Here is a 22,941-nt window from a genome sequence, read left to right as displayed (position 1 = left end):
GCTCGGGCTCGACAAGTGCTGCTTTGCAGCCCTAGAAATTTTAGTTATGGTTATTTTTTATCATATATTTTAAAGTGTCCTTATCTAGAAAGGTGCCGTGAAACAAAATGTTATTTTATTATTTTGCTAAAAAGCCAAATTGAGTGAACACAAGCTAGAGATGAGTGGTTACCTGAACACAGTGTTGGGAAGGATACTTTCAAAACGTATTCCGTTACAGAATACAGAATACATGCCCAAAAATGTAATCTGTAACGTATTCCATTACATTAACTAATCTGAGTAACGTATTCTGAATACTTGGAATACTTCCGGTTTGTAGTGCATTTTTTAAGTGTATGATTATGTGATTATTATGTGTATGCGTTGTTATAGTCAGTGGAGCAGCAGCAGCAGTTTAAACTCTCTCTCCGCAAGATGCGGCGGGGCAGCTGGATGTCCGGCTCCCATCCACTCCACCTCAGTGCCGGCCCCACCGGAGGCTGAACCCCCCCCCCCCCTGCGCCAAGGCTGCCTCGCGCCGTGCAGCGATCGTTTCGTCGAGTCTATTTTTTGCGCTTGACGCGAGCGTATCGCTCCATGAAACACACTGAAAAATGATTTTAAACGATATTGATGACATATTATATGATACAAATGATAAAGTATGCATCCCATAGTTTGTATTCCCCTTCTGTTGTCCTGGAGTTTTAATTTTACCAATTTTACCGATCACATTATTCAATGCCCCCCTCTGCCCCCCCACTACAGACACACAAGCAGTCATAAAGATAAAAAGAGAGGGGGGGGGCGGAGAATACGTAATTTACCCTCGACACCCGACATTGAACGGAGCAAACAGCGGAGAAGTTCTTGAAGATAGATGACATTAAATTGGGACGCTGTTGCAGTTAATGTTGGAGAAACAAGTGACCATATGCTACTGGGTCAACGGGTGATATTATTAGCGCTGCCCGGCGCTTCAGCGTCCGGTGTGAACCCGGCGTGCCTCGCTGGCCTCCTGCAGAGCCATGACAGCGGAGCTCTGGGAGCGCAGGTCGGTCTTCTCTCACCGGGCGCTGGAAGGGCAGCTTGCGGATCAGCAGCTCCGTAGATTTCTGGTAGCGACGGAACTCTCTCAGAGCCTCGGCCCCGGGCCTGTAACGGTCCCGAGCCGGTAGCGGTGAGGCTCCTTCACGCCGCCGGGGTCCGGGCGCTCTTACGGCAGCCCTGGTCTCCAGCTGCTTCCTGGGGGCTTTGCCGCCAGTGGATTTACGAGAGAGTGAATAAACTCGAGAAGTACCGTCATGTAATCCACTGATTTCAACAATGTAACTGTATTCTGAATACCATCTATTTAATTTGTAACTGTAACGGAATACAGTTACTCATAATTTGTATTCTAAATACGTAACGCCGTTACATGTATTCCGTTACTCCCCAACACTGCCTGAACATCTCTAGCATCTTCTCTTGTTAAAATTGTTTTTGTAATAGAGCTTATGTGTAACTTAAATAAATTATGTGTGTGTCAGTAAAGAAAAGTTCTGATCTATATTTGTACACTATAGATTTGTGAGAGAAGCCTTATACAATTGTATTTTACCTGAGTATAATGACAATAAAGATGTTTGAATTTGAATTGAACTGAATTTTTAAAAAACAGTGTTCCTCAAAGGAACAGGGGGATTTGGATATGTCCTCCTCTACGGTCCCCAAATGTCTTTAAAGTGTTGTGAAAAGGAATGGCAACATTACAAATTGGTAAATGCTTTACCGTCCCAATTTTTTTAGAAATATGTTACAGTGTTTATTTTGAAAAAAGCAATTAAACAATAACATTTATGAGGTCCAACATCAAATAATGTGCTTTTAATTTTAAGTGTAACATACCGTTCCAACTTTTTCTGATTTGGGGTTGTATGTTTCAACCTTATGCTTAAACTATTTAAAGTCATAAGGTCGAGATTATAACCAAGTATTATCAAAATGTATCGAAAGGAAAAACTTTGCAGAAGCAGGTCTGTCATTATATTTTGACATTTTCAAGTGATCCTGTAATGGCTGCAAATCAGAAAATCTTTAGTGAGTTCATCGTGATGGTGAAGGTTCTTCCTCCTGTGGGGTCAGCACTGAACAGGACTGGCTACATGCGACAGGCATCTTCTGCCTTACCGCCTGGAGCAGAGCACTCGATTTGATTATACAAATATCCATGGAAATTAAGAGGCTCTGTGCATGTGCTGACTGCTCCAGCTGACGTGGAGACATGCCATCAATGCAAATGATCTTTGAACACAAAGTCTGGAAATCATTCTTTCCCAAAACAAAGCCCCACCCCAAAAAACGAACACATGCACACACACTGTCCATTCTAACCCAGCCCCTCTGATCTATGTGCCCATCATTAAATACTTGTATTATTCAGCTGCAACATGTTTCACCACTAGATGTCACTAAATTCTACACACTGAACCTTTATGGCAAATTCTGACCAGAAAGATGGGGTCGTTGGCTGCAGAGTTGGACAAAGAGCTGGTTCCATTGAGCATGGAGTGGACGAGGTTGTGAAGGTTGTTGACCGAGTCGTCCAGTTCTCCGTCTGGTTTTTCGTACCCTTCAAGTGCATTTCTGTGGGTTGCAAGGTGCAGCGTGTCGTCAGGGTGAAGGAGCAGGTATGAATTTTATTTATTAGGCCCCAGCACCGAATGGTGAGAGGATTTTTCTTATTATTATTTCCCTTTGGGGGAGTTTTTCAGGGTCTAGACATGCTCAAAAAGTTATGAAACTTTGCAGGAAATTCAAGACCTACGGATATTTTACTATACTGGAGTAATTTGAAATGGGCGTGGCAAAATGGCTCAACAGCGCCCCCTGGAAGGCTAGGTTTCCCTTTGACCGATCTTCACGGAAAATTGATACACAGGTGTATAATGTTCAGACGCACAAAAAAGTCTCAAGGAGCATTATGAAAAACGCAACAGGATGCCCGCCATTTTGGATTTAGTGGCCATTTTGGCCATATTCCACATTTTTACTTTGACGTCCTTGTCCCAGGGCTTTCATCAGATCAACTTAAAATGTAGATGAGTGTCATCACAACAAGATGGAGAAAAAAACAAGTTATCAAAATATCAACTTTTGTGACCGTGGCGTCAAAGTTTGATTAAAAGCCATCAAAACATGAGGTTCTGTATCTCGCACATACACGATCCAATCGAGTCCAAACTAGACATGTAAGACAAAAGTCCAGCCCTGATGACATCTACACAGAAATCATTACTTTAAATCACAGCGCCCCCTGGTGGCAACAGGAAATGTCTTGTTTTTTGCATGTCTTACACTTGGATGTGTTCCTCCTCATCCACTGACCTCAACCATGTCAAACTGTATCAAATGGGTCTCAAGACATTGATAATGGAGATATAAGATTACTGTAACTTTTCGTTTTAAGAAATGGGCGTGGCAAAAAAACTGACTAGCCCCTAGGGATGAGCGAGTACAGCATTATCTGTATCTGTATCTGTTAACCATATGAATTATCCGTATCCGCATCCGTACTCGGAGTGGGCGGTGCCTAACCCGGAAGTTGGTGTGATTTAACCCGGAAGTGGGCTGGTTCAACATAACTTTCTTTATTAACTTTGAATTTTTTTTATGATTTTTTAATTATTTTTTTTTTTTTATTTATTTCCACACCAGGGGTGTGTGTGTGTGTGTGTGTGTGTGTGTGTGTGTGTGTGTGTGTGTGTGTGTGTGTGTGTGAGTGAGTGAGATGCGAGGGACGTTCACTGTCTCCCGGAGAAATGAACACTGTGTTTTTAGTATAGAAAGACGTGAATTATATTCGTTCACAAGTCATACAGACTGGTCCTGCTATTTTCACCCTACATAACCACTTAAAGTTTAGTGCAGTGTAATTGTTTGCCGTGATAATTAAATGCCAGTGTGATAATAGATGACAATTTCAAACCATACAAACTGTCATGTTGTACTGTATTTAATAGAGGTTTACTTTACTGTAAAGTAAGTGTAAATGTAAAGTGAAAATAACAAAACCAGTCATTATGACTTGTGAACAAATATAATTCACGTCTTTCTATACTAAAAACACAGAGTGTTCATTTCTCCGGGAGACAGTGAACGTCCCTCGCATCTCCAGCGCTCCTCTACTGATCCAATGCAGGTCTCGTGAAAATTTTTCCAAAGATTCGTACCCGAAGACCCAGTCGGGAAATGAACGAATCATTTCTGCTTCCTTGACTGAGCCTATGGAGCAGTCCCGATGCGCAGTGAACCTGAGTGACTGAGAGACAGAGAGCTGTTCTGTGAGTGAGTGAGCAGAGCCGTGTGTGACGGGAGGAGCGCTGTGACGCTGTGTGAGGATTTTCATTCAGTCCGAGCACAGATAATGACTCTGATTACTCGTATTATACTCGTAATCGGCAAAAGTGCTTTATCCGTACCGGATACTCGTTTCAGCCGAGTATCCGGCTCATCTCTACTAGCCCCCCCTAAAGGGCAGCCCCGGCACTACGATTGGCCGACATGTACAAAAATCAATAAGGGCATGTGTCTTTTCTTAACAAACAAATAAGTCTCATGGATCAATATGTTAGACCAAACAGGAAGCCCGCCATTTTGGATTTAGTGGCCATTTTGGCCATTTTCCACATTTTTACTTTGACATACTTGTCCCAGGGCTTTCATCAGATCAACTTCAAATTCAGATGAGTTTCATCACAACACGGTGGAGATAAAAACTAATTTGGGGATTGATTTTTCGTCACACCGTGTGACCGTGGCGTGGCGTCAAAGTTCATCAACTCGCAGTGAAACACGAAATTGCTGTTACTTCAGTGTTCATGGTTCCATCTCACTCAAACTACATGTGTGTATCAACAGCCCCCCCCCTGAAGAAATTCATATGGTTTTAAGGCCGTGTGACCGTGGCGTTGAAGTTTGATTAAACGCCATCAAAACATGTGGTTCTGTATCTCGGACATATATTGTCCAATCGAGTCCGAACTAGACATGTAAGACTAGAGTCCCGGCCTGATGACATCTACACAGAAATTATGACTTGAAATCACAGCGCCCCCTGGTGGCTACAGGAAGTGAAGTGTTTATCCTTGCCACAGAGACGAAAACGCATCCAACGCGGAGACGTGCGCTTGGTCATCGATCACTCTCTCCCCTGACCGCAACAGGCTTCAACGTGCAGGTGCTCGGGCCCGCAAGTGCTACAACGTAGCCGTAGTTTCATAATATGTCCCTTTTTAAATTAAAACGCGAACGAGCTTAAGCCCCCCTGAAATCTATGTGTGCACCTGCCAGATCAGACGGTTGGTTCGTACTGAGCTGGAGTTTCCTGTGTCCTCCTCTCTCCTGCTGAACTGCACTCACGTTAACTAATGAACACACTTCACAAGTTATAAGGACCTGATCAGTACATGAAGTTTATTTAGTGTTTGATTTGCTACAGAGTTTATGAGCCTGCATTTAAACATCCTGAAAAATAAAGAGATGAGTGAATTAGAAATTTTTAGCTTCCTTTATACTCGCTGAATCTGCTTTGTGGGCGGAGGGGCGGAGACTGAGCTTGAAGGGTTGCTCAACTGGAGTCATATCTGTGCATTAAAGAGGATCTGGGAACATGTAAGTACAACAACTTGATTGCATTATATTCACCAGTAAATGTATTATGAAGATACTACATCAAACAGTGTGTGTAGAAACGGACTGCACTCTGTTGTTTCTGCTTTGCTTTGACAAACGATTCAATAACTAATGAAACATAAAACTAAGTTCTGTTTTAGAAGGGGAGTAACAGAAGATCAGCCTGTCTCCTCCTGTATAGCCTGTATAGTGTAACATTATTAATTAATATAAATATTTCCCCTCTTAACCACACGTATATGGTATCTGATTTAACTGATCACTGTTTTAGAACTCTTGACTGTAAACGAAAGTTAAGCATCATGCGATGTTGATGGATGACCAGCAGGGGCTGCTCAAATGAACTGAGTGTAGCTGTTTTCAAGGTGTTTCGGTTCTGTTTTGTTTGCATGCTAAATCCTCAAAGTTATGTCCAACCTTTCTGGCGATGGTCTAGTTGTGAGTATGATTTAAAATATGTTGAAACCTCACAGACAATATCACACACAGGTGCAGTTTAAACAGTTGGTTATTTGGGTTAATGTACTTTCCAATGGATTTTGTTTTCACTCATCAATATTCAATCGGATACGTTTCAGTAATGTCAAAGCAACAATGGCCATTTTTTTTTCCTTTCAGTATCTTTTCTTTGACATGGATGATTTTGTTCGTAACAAACTCAGTGAGTGGCGTCTCAGCAAGTTGATAGAGACTTTTAAAGGTAAAGTACAACTTTCTATCTTTAGGGGGCACAGATATATTAATGAATCACCGACTAACACAGACATAAAAATGCTGCACCTTTGTTGAGGAGTTTAATACTGACATGTTAATCTCAGTGCACACAAAGTCTGTGTTCACAACATATGAGAAGCACCACAAATAAAAACCCTTTTAATTTTCACACACTTAAGGACACATTCATTCACTTGATATGAATGATTGTTGTGTAGGTGTGTTTGGAATTGAAAGAATTGTCTGACTACAATAAGCTATTAAATCAAGTCCAACCAGAATTCAAATATGCAATGACTTAATCCAACCATGTTAACTCTGTGGGACTGACATGTCAACACCCAAATGTGCCAACACCCGTTTTGCTCCAAATGAAACAATAACTTAATTTGTTTCACCTGAAAATTTGTGCAGATCATGAAATCAATAAGAACCACTTTTACAATCTTGTGGATGAAGAGATCAACATATTGATCCCAAAAATTGGACCGAGGAAAACGTTCATGCAACAATTCAAGTTGTTAAAGGTAATATTCTGCACTATAAAGACAATTCAAACAAATACTAGTGGATATGACAGGAAAAAGTGTGTTAAAGGTTCTGAAAATGCTGATGCCACTAGATGGACACAAAGAGTTTCATAAAAATGTCGATGCTGTTAACGATTAGCGAATATTTCCTATTACTTTAAAAAATATATAAACATAACTACAACAAAACAGGAAACTGTGATTTCAGCTTCTCAAAGAAAATTACACACAGTTTTGCACAGTGTGTGATCTGAACCGTTTATTGCAGTCATACAGATTTATATATTTCGTGTTTGCTGAAAAATGTTTGGACAAATGAATTGCCTCACTCAATTTCAAATAAAGAAATGTCTTCTGTCTGTTGGATGTTTCTTGATTGATGTTTCTCGACTAATGTTTTAAGAGTCAAATATACATGTTCATTCTCAGGTGTTGCCATCCACCAGTGAGGCAAATGATACAAGTGAGCTATCTTAAATCTTATCATGTTATTATCTTCACAGAGACCACATTTCAATATTTTGAGAAGAACTTGTAACAACCTTTTTCTTGCTTCCATTTATACATATGTATATAAAAAACAAGGAAACATGGATATGGATCCTAGAAAAGAGTCCAGCCAATGCCAGTCACCAAGGGTTAAACGTAAACGGCCCAACTCTGCAGCAGGTATTTATGTTAAATCCTCGTTAATAGCAACCTACAATATGCTAAATAAAAATATGCAAAAATATATTTGATATGAAAATGACCTTGTAGAGCAAATACCTGTTTTTAAATCTTTGCCACAACAAATACTTTGTCAGTGAGTTATCTTAAATCTTATCGTATTATTATCTAAACAGAGACCACATTTCAATATTTTGAGAAGAACTTGTGACAACCTTTTTCTTGCTTCCATTTATATATATGTATATGAAAAACAAGGAAACATGGATATGGATCCTAGAAAGGAGTCCAGCCAATGCCAGTCACCAAGTGTTAAACGTATACGGTCCAACTCTGCTGCAGGTATTTATGTTGTATCCTCATTAATAACACAATATGCAAAAATATCTTTGATATGAAAATGTCCTTGTTGAGCTAATACCTGTTTTTAAATCTTTGCCACAACAAATACTTTGTCAGTGAGTTATCTTAAATCTTATCGTATTGTTATCTACACAGAGACCACATTTCAATATTTTGAGAAGAACTTGTGACAACCTTTTTCTTGCTTCCATTTATATATATGTATATGAAAAACAAGGAAACATGGATATGGATCCTAGAAAGGAGTCCAGCCAATGCCAGTCACCAAGTGTTAAACGTATACGGTCCAACTCTGCTGCAGGTATTTATGTTGTATCCTCATTAATAACACAATATGCAAAAATATCTTTGATATGAAAATGTCCTTGTAGAGCAAATACCTGTTTTTAAATCTTTGCCACAACAAATACTTTGTCAATGAGTTGTCTTAAATCTTATCGTATTGTTATCTACACAGAGACCACATTTCAATATTTTGAGAAGAACTTGTAACAACCTTTTTCTTGCTTCCCTTTATATATATGTATATGAAAAACAAGGAAATATGGATATGGATCCTAGAAAGAAGTCCAGCCAACACCCGTCACCATGTGTTAAACGTAAACGGTCAAACTCTGCAGCAGGTATTTATGTTATATCCTCATTAATAGCAACCTACAATAAGCAAAATAAAAATATGCAAAAATATCTTTGATATGAAGATGTCCTTGTAGAGCAAATACCTGTTTTTAAATCTTTGCCACAAAAAACACTTTGTCATTGACTACACTGCAAAGAGAGCCCTGTTGGAAATATATCAAATATTGTTACATTTAATCCAAGTATCCTCTTTCAAGCCAACAAATAAAAGAGGAAAGATCCTCTCAGACTTGAAGGAAGTTGCTTATTTTGTAGAGGAGGAAATGTTTGATGGTGGTTGACTGTAAGGTATCATCACTTACATCTATTGTTATTAAAAGGCGTTTCGGAGTTTCTAACGACACAGTTATATTGGTTCAAGACTTTAGATCCTAAATGAGTGGCTCTCTAGCAAACTTCTTGCTGCATAATATCTAAAAACATTTTTTTTCATTACTGTTAAAAAGTTATGACTTTTTTTATTTAATTCTCAAATAATATGTTTTTTTTCTCCTTGACTCAAAACTGTATTTTTGTAATTTTATGATATTATTCATGAAATCTATTAAATGTAAGTCAAGTAAAGTTAAATCAAGACTGAGGAAAAAACTACCAGCTGATCTAGTGGGAACCCCAAGAAACAATATAACACATTTCTAAGGCTTTGATAAGAAAATATTTTCCTAAAGGAGCAGAATTTAAAAAATAAAACTGATGTAAGATTGAGAATCTGCCTAATAAATCTTAAAGGGCACATATTATGAAAATTCCACTTTTGTTGGGCTTCTACACGTTAATTTGGGTATCTAGCATGTCTACCGTCCCAAAAACAACTTCCGCGATTTGTTGTGGTTCCTCTATGTCAGCAACGATACGCTCGATGGTGTCGAATGGGATTACGACCAAAAAATACGTCATGTTCCAACCATGCCCATGTAGGGAGTCTCCACCGTCATTCCCCGGCGAGACGGTGGAGCCCGAGCGTGTTGCCGATCGTCGAGGCGGAGACCCCCGGGACACCTCTAAACGTTGACTCAACAATGTGGAAGGATGATGCTGCTGCGCCAGCTCCAGCTCCCACTGCGGGTGCGGGCTGGGGAGCTGGGGCACTGGGGCTCTCACAGCCAGGCTTCGGCCCACCTGACTCTGGTTGCAAGATTGTATCTTGTCTCCAGTAGCCATATTTCTACAGAGTTACAGGATAGCTAAAAATCTAGCGCTTGTATCTCGTGGAGGAGGGGTGAGGGGGGCTGAGAGGGGGGCGGGCACTCAAAACAGGTCAATCTGAGGAGGGCTGTTTTAGACAGGGTAAAAGGGGTGCTGTTTTAAATGATCCTTGTGGTATTTGGACCAAAATATGCTACAGACATTTCATTAAGACCCCAAGGAACCATATCAACTGTGATAATATGGGCATAATATGGGTCCTTTAAAATGAGACAATTTCTTCAATAACAACTTTGTCTTAAATAAAGACCCGAGAAACATTCTTACTTTAGGTTTATTATTTTATTAAAACTTTACAAAAATTCAGCTTCTTTGAAAAGTCATAACCATCTATCGTCTCTCATTCAGGACGAGACCATTTTCTACATTGTCAATCATTGACAGACTAACAAGCAATTTTCGACAGAGTTACGGCTTTTTGCAAAAATAGTCAAAAAAGAAATATTCCAGTTATTCTAACCGTATAACATAACAATTACTATTTCTATTTTACTCTGCATGTATTATGTTGTCCTGACCTCGCCCTCCTGTTTGAAATACTGCAGTCTGGCAGCACTCATTTTCAATGAATAGAAATAGATACAATTATTTGATGAAATTTTAAAATGATGCATTTGGTCAAATGGCCTTACCCCTAAAATAAAGGAAAGAAATGAGTTTGTGGTTAAAATTTTCTCAATATTTGTTGGATATCTTTTTAAATTAAGGTTATCATTCATGAAATAAGATTACTTTTTTAAAGAAAAACATGCTAAACAAGATTACTGTTCTTTTTTAAAATTCCTTTTTTTGCAGTGTCAAAGTCTGATGAGGTGCTTTGTTTTCTCATTGTCCAAATTTTGGAAACCATGGTTCATGGGTCCTGCTTAATAGTTTTTTACTTTGTATTTCGCAGAGGAATCCATAACGTGTATAGTGAAAAAGATAATGAAAGACGTCAAGATGAAACTTCAAAATGAAGAGAAGACAAAGCTCAATGATTTCCTGAAGTAAGTAATTTCTATCTCTGACAACAGGAATGAAATGGACACCAAAAGTAGCAATTCAACAGGTGAAGGCAGTACTCCAGCATGCTGATGTCGTGGGCCATGTTCAACAAGGAAGGGGCGGTTTAGGCCTTGGCCAGAGTAGGGCTTTTGGGAACAAGGTACCCCCATCAGAATGCCGAAAGTTGGTAGGCCTGGAGACCCGGCAGGAGGAGGCAACTAGATGTGCTCAGGCTGTCACTCAGGCAAAACAGGGGCACTGGGAAATAGAAACAGGCAGAAGCTTCCTGCTTTCATTCCAAAACCTCCAGCAGGTGCTGAATGATGATCCATCCTGCTCACTATGCTCAACCCGAGCTACTCTCAAACACATACTCACAAGTTATAGAGCTGGTAGTCTGGTCCAACACCATCCGCGTTGTCTACTTAATAGAGTTGACAGTACCCTGGAAGAATGCTGTTGACAAAGCGAATGAGATGCCAGATTCAATATATGCCAGAAATGGCATCTATGGCAGAGCAACGAGGCTGGAAAGCAATAGTTCGCCCTGTAGAGGTTGGCTGCAGGGGTCGTAATGTAACATCCACCATCACGTTGCTCGAAGATCTGGGAGTCAACGAACAGGCCCTGCACCAGACCATAAAAGAAACTGCAGAACGCTGCAGCCACAATCTCTGGACCAGTAGGAACGACCTTAACTGGGCCCCAAGATGTTAGGAACATACACCGAGGTCTGATCAACCTGTGGTGGGCTGCCTTAGAAGAGGGGCTCTTGTGATTTTAAGGCAACTGTTGATGCTAGGTACACCACTGACGATCTGTCCCTGACAACTGTTGGTGGCCACTTACATATGCTAACAACTTTTGGCAGTTGGTTTCTTAACTTGTGCAGAAGACCTTCAAACAAACAAGGGATATTCACAATCCTGTCCTATGTTCTAAAACTATAGTCCACTACAGTAACCCATTATATTTAAAGCAGTAAGAATATTATCTTTCACTTTCATTTGGTCCTGAGTAGAACTATTGAGCACGTACCGAGTCAATACACGTCCATGATTAATAAAGACACTGAGTACTAAGTACTACTTTTTTGAACTATGTGCTTGGTGCTGCAATAATTTTTGTGATGGTAGAAAAATGGATTCCCTCTGGAACTCTCTCCCTTTCCAAATCAAATCAAATCAAAGTTTATTGTCACATGCACCAATGTCAGTGTCATCGGAGCAGTGAAATTCTTGTGACATGACAGGCAACATCTACGCAGTAGACAGGCTTTTTACAAAATGACATGCTATATAACATATAACATATAACCTATAGCAGAACGAAGCAGCAACATATCAAAATGAAGCAGCAGATTGCAAAAAGAAGCAGCAGTAAGTGTTCACCAGGTGAAAGAGTGGGGAATATTAAATTAAATAATATGAATATGAATATATGTGTAGTAAGTGTATTTGTATGGGTGGTGGAGCAGAATGTGCATGGTAACTGTTCAGAGGGTCAGTGTTGATTGTTCAAAAGCCTTACGGCCTTGGGGAAGAAGCTGTTTTTGAGTCTGGTAGTCCGTGCTCGGATGCTCTGATAGCGTTTCCCAGACGGCAGCAGAGTGAGAAGTCCACAGCCTGGGTGGCTGAGGTCCTTGATGATCTTCCGTGCTTTTCTCAGGTATCTTGTGCTGTAGATGCCTTGCACGGAAGGGAGATGGCAGCCAGTGATCCGCTCTGCTGTCTTTACCACCCTCTGCAGGGCCTTGCGATCAGCAGCAGAGCAGCTACCAAACCAGACAGTGATGCAGCCTGAGAGGATGCTCTCGATGGTGCATCTGTAAAAGTTTGTCAGTATTTTTGCAGCCATGCCAAACTTCTTCAGTCGCCTTAGGAAGTAAAGTAGCTTTTGTGCAGTTTTCACCGCCGAGTCCACTTGTTTAGACCAGGTCATGTCATCTGTGATAAACACACCGAGGGACTTGAACTCGGAGACTCTTTCCACCAAAGCTCCATCGATATGTATGGGATCATGACTCCCCCTCTGCAGCTTCCTGAAGTCAACGATCATCTCCTTGGTCTTGCAGACGTTGAGGGACAGGTTGTTCTCTTGGCACCATGTAACCAAGCCCCTGACCTCATCTCTATAGGCGGTCTCATCGTTATTAGAGATGAGGCCCATGATGGTGGTGTCATCTGCAAATTTGAGGATGATGTTTGAACTGTGTGTTGCTACACAGTCCTGCGTATACTGGGAGTACAGGAGGGGGCTGAGCACGCAGCCCTGAGGGGCCCCGGTGCGCAGGGTCAGTGAGGAGGATGTGCGGTTGCCCATTCTCACCACCTGGGGTCTGCTCGTCAGGAAGTCCAGGATCCAGTTGCAGAGGGGGGTTTTAAGACCCAGGCTCCTGAGCTTAGGGACGAGCGTGGCAGGCACAATCTTATTAAATGCTGTGCTGTAATCCACAAACAGCATCCTCACGTATGTGTTGGCCTTTTCCAGGTGGGAGAGGGTGGTGTGTGTTGTGAGGGCGATAGCATCATCCGTGGACCTGTTTGTACAGTAAGCAAACTGCAGGGGGTGAAGGGTGTTCGGAAGGGTTGAGCAGATGTGGGTTTTGACCAGCCGCTCAAAGCACTTCATGATGGTGGAGGTCAGTGCTACAGGGCGGTAGTCATTTAAACAGGTGATGGATGGTTTCTTGGGTATGGGGATGATGGTGGCCTGCTTGAAGCAGGTGGGGACTGTTGACAGTTGAAGGGAGAGGTTGAATATGGAGGTGAAGACCTCCGCTAGCTGGTCGGCGCACCCCCTGAGAACACAGCTTCAAAGCAGTCCTGGAGAGTGCTAATGGATTCAGCACTCCAGCGTTGAACTGCCCGAAAAACCGGTTTTTCCTGTTTTAGGCGCTGTCTGTAGGTTGGGATGAGCATAATGGAGGTGTGATCCGACTTCCCAAAAGCGGGGCGGGGGAGGGGTTTGTGGCTGTTCCATATTTGCGTGTAACAATGGTCAAGAGTCTGGTCACCCCGGGTGAGAAAATTAATGTGTTGATGATATTTTGGCAAAACTTTCCTCATATTGGCCCTATTGAAGTCACCAACAACAATAAAGACTGCCTCAGGGTGTGCATCCTCAAGTCTATTAATAACTCCGTACAGATCGTCTAACGCGCACGTTTTTTCTGCCTGCGGTGGAATGTAAACAGCAGTGATGATGACGGAGCTGAATTCACGGGGCAGGTAGAAGGGGCGCACTTTTATCGCTAGCAGCTCCAGGTCTGGTGAGCAGCGTGTAGAAAGCACAACAACATCCGAGCCCCAGCGAGAGTTCACCATCAAGCACACCCCTCCACCTCTGCTCTTACCCGACTCGGAGGTTCTATCCTGCCGGTAGATGGAAAAGCCGGCCGGAGTTACGGCCGCGTCAGGCACCATGGGATCCAGCCAGGTCTCCGTGAGCGATATCCCGCTGGAAGTTAATCCGTGCATGTAGCTCGTCCATTTTATTGTCCAGGGATTGAACATTCGCGAGCAGAATGCTCGGCAGCGGGGGATTGTAGCATCTCGTCCGAGATCTGCACAGGATACCGGCGCGCTTCCCTCTCTTCTTTCTCCTCCGTCGGCGTATTGGTAAACACAGCGGCGGCAGAACAAAGGAGCCGCAGCAAACACTCCGGTAAGTTGAGAAAAACTCCGTATTTAGCGACGAACGTATATAAAAAAGTGCGAGTCGATCATACTGTATGAGCGACAGTGCAGTGTGTACAAAAAAACAAACAAGAAAAAGTGAAATAAACATAAAACTGCGTAGTGCATGCGGAGCCATTGTCAGTGCGACCTTTCTCTACGGCGTCATCATCTGATACTCCCCTGAAACTTGTAATAGTAATCTGAAAACACGTCCTCATTAGCCGTTCAATGTGCCTAAATGGTTGTGCATTATTATTGTTGTTAGTGGTGAAGGTAGTGATTATTATAATGACAATATTTTTTTTCTTGTTTTTAATTTCACTGTTGTTTTTGTGTTGTAAAGCACTTTGGATCAATATTTTTTGTGTTTCAAGTGCCATTTGAATAAAGTCAAAGTCATTACTAATAAAGCCAATGAACCCATAATTAAACTTGTCTACAACAGGAATAAAATCTCTGATTTGGAGACAAGAAAAAGGATGCTGGTCGGTGTCTTTGGAAGAACCGGGGCTGGAAAGAGCTCTTTGATAAATGCCATCGTTGGAGAGAAGAATCTTCTGCCCTCTGGAAGCGTCTGTGCATGCACCTCAGTCATGTTCAAAGTGGAGGCAAACAACAACAACAAAAAGTATGAGGCAGAAATTGAGTTCATTAAAGAAGAGGTGAGTATGTTAATCATTACTTTTTACAAGTTGAACATGTACAGTGTAGCTGCAAATATAAAGTTGCCAGCCATTATATAACATTTAATTTAACTAACTTGATGATTAATTCCTTTATAAGGACTGGAAAGAGGAGTTGTGGAATTACAAGAATCTTCTGGATGATGATGAGGATGCTCGTGAAAAGATGACAGCACTGTACGGAGAAGATTGCAAATCAAAATCTGTCGTAGAACTCATGGACAAGAAATATTTCAAAGGAATTCCTGAATTCCTCACTCCGACCAAGAAAACGTTAAAATGTGAATCTGTAAGTAACATGAAAAAAGTCTTTATATTGATTTATATGTAGTTCATTTATATTTTGCACAGTAAGTCAGAAGTTTGGATTTTGTGTTGGTCTTTTAACAGTTGTATTAAGTCAGGTCATTACGTTTTAACTAATGCAAAGTGTATTCTTAGTTCTACTCAAAAGCATGTATGCAACTAAAACCATTAAAGCAGGACCTAATTCATGTATCTACACTTGTTTACCCGTGTAAGGTTTTTTAAGTTTAAATATATATATATATATAAATATATATATATATATATATATATATAAATAATGAAATACCTAAGTGTTCATAATCAGTTAAAATGTTGCTTTTGTTTCGTCTTCAGGTTTAATTATCAAATTTGAACACTTTATCTTTATAACTTTCGATGATAGTGTTTCAGTTTTCTTCATACTTTGAAAATGTGTATAAATATAATTATTTGCATTGTTTTACTTTTTTTTCAGGCTAAAGAGCTAAGTGAAAAAATTGTCAAATACATAAGTGCCTCAAACGAGGAAGACGATGGAGTGAGACAGTACTGGCCCTTAGTGGAATGCGTGACTGTCAGGTTGCCTAACAAGGAACTTCTCCAGCATGTCACACTGGTGGACCTTCCAGGAAATGGAGACCGTAACAAGAGCAGAGACAACATGTGGAAAAAGGTCACTTATTCACATTTACTACTGTTTATTGTATTTAATATTGCATGTATGTATTATCGGGAAACTGTCAAATTTATTACATTGATAATTAATTGTTCATAATTAACTTGATATTATGCCTCTTCAGATGGTTGGAAGTTGTTCTACTGTGTGGATTTCGGCTGACATTACTCGAGCAGTAGCAGAGAAAGACGCTTGGGAGATCCTGCAAAATGCCAATAGCCTGATGGGAAATGGTGGCGAGTGTCAGCGCATTCACTTCATCTGCACAAAGTCTGATAATGTTGATGATTCCGATGATCAGTAAGTCATCTACGATGCCAAAAGTATGAGTTTCTGTTGACCTTGTGCTGCTGTTGAGCAGACCCCGGTGTCAGCATTGAGAATAACTGTAAACGATAAAGCAATAGAGTAGTTCAGAATCTACCTTGCAGATACAATCCAGAGTTTATATCCAGATGGTCACAAAGCTCTTAACAGAAGTTCCCTAATTCCAAAGACTGTTTAATTTACTTAAAATTTTCTTGTAGGTCAGTTTGTGATCTTAAGAAGCTCAAAAGAAACCGAGACGCCAAGCGCAAAGTGAACGCAGAATTCCAAAAAGAATACCCACAATCCAGCGTGAGTTTCTGCAGATCAACAGAAAATCTGATCAACAAAGATTGTCCTGAATTCAAGCCTGCCTCATCATCAAACCCTTATTCTTTTCAGAAACAATTCTTATTCAAAGTGTTCACTGTGAGCTGCAAGGAGTTTCACAAAAGCAGACATCTACAGCCAGATGACACCGGTGGGTAAAGTGTTTCTTCATGTCATGACATGTGTATGTCAAGTTTAATTTATGATCCAAAACGCTTGGGAGATCCTGCAAAATGCCAATAGCCTGATGGGAAATGGTGGCGAGTGTCAGCGCATTCACTTCATCTGCACAAAGTCTGATAATGTTGATGATTCCGATGATCAGTAAGCAGGGCTGGACTGGGAGAACAAAACGGCCCGGGCATTTTTTGGCTCAGACCGGCCCACATAATTAGCCGAGCACATCTGCCATTAAATTGACGTAACTTATGTCTTCTAAATGTCTTAAAGTAGCTCATATTAAAAGTACTTAAGTATCAAAAGTATCTGGTGTTGAAATGTACTTAAGTATCAAAAGTACAAGAACTAAAATTAAAAATGCAAAGTGCTTTTTATAGTAGGTCTATACAGACACAAAACAACCCAAAATGTTTCTCCTCAAGATTTATCTCAACTGACTGAAAAATTACAACAACAATATGCATATAATGTATAATTTTACCAATTTTGAACCCTAGATGCTGAGGTTGAAATAGTAATGGACCAGTGCATCTGAACTTCTAATTAACTATAAACAAGTGCCTCTTGTGTCTGCCCAAGAACATTAATAAACCACAGTATAACCACTATACTATAGGCACACAAAATAAGACACTATCTCTTATCCTATTCTAGAGGAAGTAAAAGTCGTAACAAGATTTCTGAAGGTGAACCTTTGGAGCGCTGCACCCCCCCCCCCCCCCCCCCCCCAACGGCAAACACGCCACCGGACCTGCACATCTCAGGAGGGAGGGGGCAGCGAGAGAGAGTGAGAGAGAGTGAGAGAGAGAGAGGGGGGTGCGCCGTGGGTAGAGGCGTGCGACGCCAACCTCCGCTGCTCAAGTAACGAGCCAGTTTTGAGAATGTATTGCAAATTGAAAATGCGCGCTCACATGTCTGCCTCCACTCGCTCATCTTTGTCGAGTCCTCCTCGCTCGTCTCCCGGCGCACCTGCTGCTGCTGGGCTGGTGAACCCGGCACCACATAGGTCCGTCAGTTTGGCACATTTAGCAGCCTCCACCTCCAGAGACTTCAGCTTTTTTTCCCGATGCTTCTCAGCGCCACCCGGGCGTTTTTTTACTCTTATTATCCATTAAATTAAGTTTCTGTCTCAGCAGCAGCCCGTCCCGCGACTCCCTCCGCCAATGCCATGAGGTCCCGCCCCCCCCGCCCCCGGTTTGTGATGTGATTGGCAGCACTGTCGGGGCTCTCTGAGCCTGTCAGCCCATGATTGATTGACAATGACAAACAATAGACCAATAATATGTGTCGATGCTGGCAACACACTGCTAGCCCTCTGTAGCCAATTGGCCGGCCCAATTGGAGGGAATTTAGAGAGGAAGAAGAGAAAAAAAACAAAACAACAACATAGCGGACCAGACCGGCCCACATTGGGTCAACGGCCCACCGGGATTATGCCCGGTATGCCAGATGGCCAGTCCACCCCTGTCAGTAAGTCATCTACGATGCCAAAAGTATGAGTTTCTGTTGACCTTGTGCTGCTGTTGAGCAGACCCCGGTGTCAGCATTGAGAATAACTGTAAACGATAAAGCAATAGAGTAGTTCAGAATCTACCTTGCAGATAAAATCCAATTCACTGTGAGCTGCAAGGAGTTTCACAAAAGCAGACATCTACAGCCAGATGACACTGGTGGGTAAAGTGTTTCTTCATGTCATGACATGTGTATGTCAAGTTTAAATTATGATCCAAAACTGTGTTTTTTTTAATAGAAATTCCCAAACTCCGGGATGTTCTGCGAAATCTGAATAACAATCACTCAGAGGCATTCAACTATGTGTCTGGAGCTCTTGGGATTCTCTCTCTGATTCAAGGGACAAGATGCAGGGACGTGGTAAGATCGTGGAATGAAACCTCTGTCATTGTGTTAAATCCTCCTCATTGGCATTTATATTCCCAGAAAATAACATTAGCATCAAATAGGTATATGCTCAAATGCAGTTTAAACATGGAGAAGTGAAATAACTTTGTTTAATGCCTAATCAATATAGAAATCTCGAAGTCCTTCCTATCCCACCTGGTTGTTGTTTTCTTGAAAAATGAAAAAATCAAGACCAGTGTAAATTTCATCAATTCAAATGAATTTGATTTTTATTTTAAGGCTGACAGTAAAATGAAGGCTTGCAGAGACCTTAAAGAAAAGATGCGGGATAAACTCGAAGAACTCAAGAAAACAATCGCCAGGACTTACAGGACTTTTGAACAATGCCTCACTGAGGGGGTTGAAGAATCACAAGATTCATGCGAAAGGCAGATGTACTCCATGTTACATCCTGTATGTATTTATACTTTAATTCAACATCTTATTTTACACTTCATATCTATTTGAGTAATATTTACGATAAAATATTTTTTCTCCTCCCAGCGAGGAGAAAATGGTAGTGCTTTCCACAGGAGATTGAAGTTTGCTGTAAAGAACAATGGCGTCTTCAACGCAAAGAATGGAAGGAAAAAGAACATCAACACGACTTTAAGTTCAGAACTGACGCATTGATGACGAATTCAGGATGACCTTCCCGTGAGAAATAACTGAATGATGACATTCATTATTTCAAAGATTAATTGTCTAAAGGATGTATTATATAATGTAAGCATTTCAACTTCTTCAGAAATGAAGATAAAAGTGGACCATTCAAGGGCGCCATTGATTCGTTTTCACTGGACACAGAGGGGATGATTAACACCTTCAAAGATGTTCGTCTGCAACTGCGTTTTCTCAAGACAGAGGTGTGTTTGTGTGTGTGTGTGTGTGAACATGGGGATTCAAAGCTGCTCTGGCATCACTTGTTGGCTGAAGACCTGTTAGGAATTTCAAACTTTTAACTATAGGTTGTGTCTGAAAGAACTCTTAATAATAAAGCTAGAGGTAGTTTTAGCTAGATATAATGCACATACAAATTAATTTAATAACCGTTGCTGTTTAGTGCCAATAATGTATCTTTTAGTTGTCCTCATAATTAACTTCTTGGATATTAAAGCATATTTTCATTAGCTGTATTCAACATCAGACAGAATTCAAGGAACTGTCCTTTCTGGGGCAAAGTCAGTATGACATTGTTTAGTTTCGAGGATGCGAATGTTTACACATTCACAGTCAAGATTGTTTTGATGGAGCAGACACACACAATAATAGGTTCTCAAACCATAATGGCACAGACTCTTTTCATAAAGGCGGAAGGGGAGGTAGGAGCAGTGGGTCAATAACATTACCTTATACAAATCATTATTTTCAACCTTTCGCTTGTCATATTTAATATTGGAATTTGCTAATAATGTTTGTACGTCACAAGGATGGCCAGTCTAACAGCTGTCCTGATAGGAGAGTCGTAGGTTTGTTATGGTTAAGTTGGTGCAGCCAAGATGGCTGGACCAAAACACTTTCTACTCAAGGCTGAATTACGAGACAACATCAGACTGTCAGGGTAGATAGAGTTGCCCTAGCAACCGGTAGAGTAGCGTAGGTGCATGACGGAGAGCTGCTCCCTGTCACTTCCTGGATTCGGTGACAAGAGGCGTGGGACTGCGGCTGGACCAATAAGGGAGATCCAAAGTGATTTGCGGTGACTCCCCTCCAAATATTCATAACCAATCACATCAAATCTACTGTTATAACTATACCAACCCCCTGCTGTTCGGGGCCATTTTCATCTTCCTACTGCTAACTTAATTAGCATAGGCTGTGATAATTGTCCATAGCTATGAATAACTTTTCATTGTATCTTTAAATAAAACATTTGATTGAACCAAAATCTTGGATCGGCTTCTCTCATTATATAGGATAAAAAAACACGCCTTAACAGACCTCAATGTGACACTTGTGTTGGTTTTTACTTTTGAAAGTATATACATATTTCTTTTTTTATATTGTGTTGAGCTCTACTCATTTTAAATATATTTTTTGATGTTTACAATAACACGTTGAAGATTCTCTCTCTCTCTCTCTCACACACTCTCTTTCTCTTTCTCAGGAGGACAAACTCAAGACAAAACTCAAAAAAATCATCCGGGAGGATAAGAAAACAGTCTACAGCAGTCTGACAGCGACAATCGAGGAAAACATGCAGAAATGTTATACAGGTGATAAATAAGATCACAAAATGTACAACCTGTGGTTAAAATAATGCACATTTGCATCATGATTGTACAGAAATGGGTTTGACAACAGTGTTCTATTGTAGACGCAGCTAAGATTACAGGAGTCGGCTCCCTGGAAAACATGAGGTGCAAAATCAAGAAACATGTGCATGATCAAAAGGACACCATGTTTGAGACGGCGAAAGACAAAATGCTAGGGCAACTAAATGAGTTGAGGGTATGTCAGATTTCATATCTTTATCTACAATTTGAGATAATAATATTCAAGTGGTGTGTTTATCGTTTTGAAAGATGCTTTTGCTCCAGTCACTGTCTGAATCTAAATACACATCTAAACAGTTAATGCATATATGATTCAGAAAATCTTGAACACATAATTTGGCTGTGTGATTGAAGAGTAACCGATGGTATTGATTTAGCGGAAAATCTTGAAAACGCTGAAGGAAACCCTGATGGAATCAATCCAGCTGTCACTCGGGAAGGATGACTGCTCATTCCCAGGTAGAAAACATATCATGATAGAATTATTCATTGTAGCGTAATTGATAATATGCATATTTTACACAATAAGCTTTTGTTTGTTTGCTTTTTAGATGTTTCAGGAGAGCTTGCCAGGGTGGGGAAATTCTACAATCAACTGAAAGCCGACCTAAATCCAAACTGAGCTTTCAAACAGATGTTCCTAACTGTCAATGAAAAATAACGACAACACATTACAAGAATAACACAACAAATATACTCATTACACAACTATAATACACATTTTCATCAAGATATAATCCTTGTTGTCTTTGAGTGTACTTTGACTTAGTTTTTTATTCATTTCATGCAGCGATGTTAATGATTGTTTTGGCACTGGGCGTTTTCATCATGAACTGATCATAGTCCACAGGAAGGTGGCTGACATGCAGAGGTCCACAGTCTCGTTCAAACCAGGAACATTGTGGTGAAAATGCTACAGATCTTTGCCACTGGGCCTGAATGGCTTTGTCTTTAAATGATAATACGTTTTTATGTCAATGATTTTATATAGTTTCTTTTGTATTGCTTGATTGGCACATGAGTGCTCCTGATTTTAAGGATGTTTAACGTGAATCTTTGATCTTGAATACCAGTTTTAATTATAGGCTGGATTAGACAGAAACTCTTAGCTTTTCAAGTAATGATCTCAGATGACTGTTTAATTTTACTTTTTTGATCTTACTAAATATATTGGATAAATGATTGTTGGTTTGTTCTGGCAGGCAGAAAAGGAAGTGTTAAAAATGTCACCTGCACTTATGTCAGCTCTAGCTTTGTTCTTGTGTTACTGGTTGGACACCAAAAATCTGTTATTAACATTGTCATTATAAATCAATTAAAACGTTATTGAATTTAAATGTTTTCTGTTTTCAGGCCAAACCATCTCAGTACAGGAAAGTTGGAGGTATAGAGGCTGTGCAGGTTATCAAACGCAAGAATGCTTCATGCAAGAAAACTGAGCATGCAGACACATGGATGGTCTATAAATGGGGATAAAATTTTTTTGTATTACTTATAATAAATAAATGATCAAACTGATTTCTCTGTGATTCATGAAGCATGTTACTAAAGGTTTTTGCATTGGTGTTACTCCAGTGGGAATGTGGGTTGAAAACAAATGAGAACATTTTGATTCATGCAGAAAGCACAATAACATAAGTGGCATCTAATGAGTCAATTGTGCCAGCAAACTGTGAGAGGCCCTTTGAGAGATAATTAATACTTAGGCTCACACAGACCATCATACTCTCTCACACACTCTCTCTTACATGTACCATCAAACTCTCTCACACACACAACTTTACTCTCTTACATGTACCATCATACTCTCTCACACACACAACTTTACTCTCTTACATGTACCATCATACTCACTCA

General features: G+C 40.6%; 1 pseudogene; it reads left to right on the top strand.

Moving 5' to 3' along the window:
- The first annotated feature begins 6,279 nt into the window (after nucleotides 1-6,279).
- LOC133023709 (nuclear GTPase SLIP-GC-like) lies at nucleotides 6,280-21,793 on the top strand (annotated as a pseudogene).
- The last annotated feature ends 1,148 nt before the right edge of the window (nucleotides 21,794-22,941 follow it).

The sequence above is a fragment of the Limanda limanda genome, chromosome 17, assembly GCF_963576545.1.
Source record: "Limanda limanda chromosome 17, fLimLim1.1, whole genome shotgun sequence".
In the NCBI taxonomy this organism is placed as follows: Eukaryota; Metazoa; Chordata; class Actinopteri; order Pleuronectiformes; family Pleuronectidae; genus Limanda; species Limanda limanda.
The sequence above is the reverse complement of the archived record's forward strand: the minus strand, read 5'-3'. Positions and strand labels throughout refer to the sequence as shown.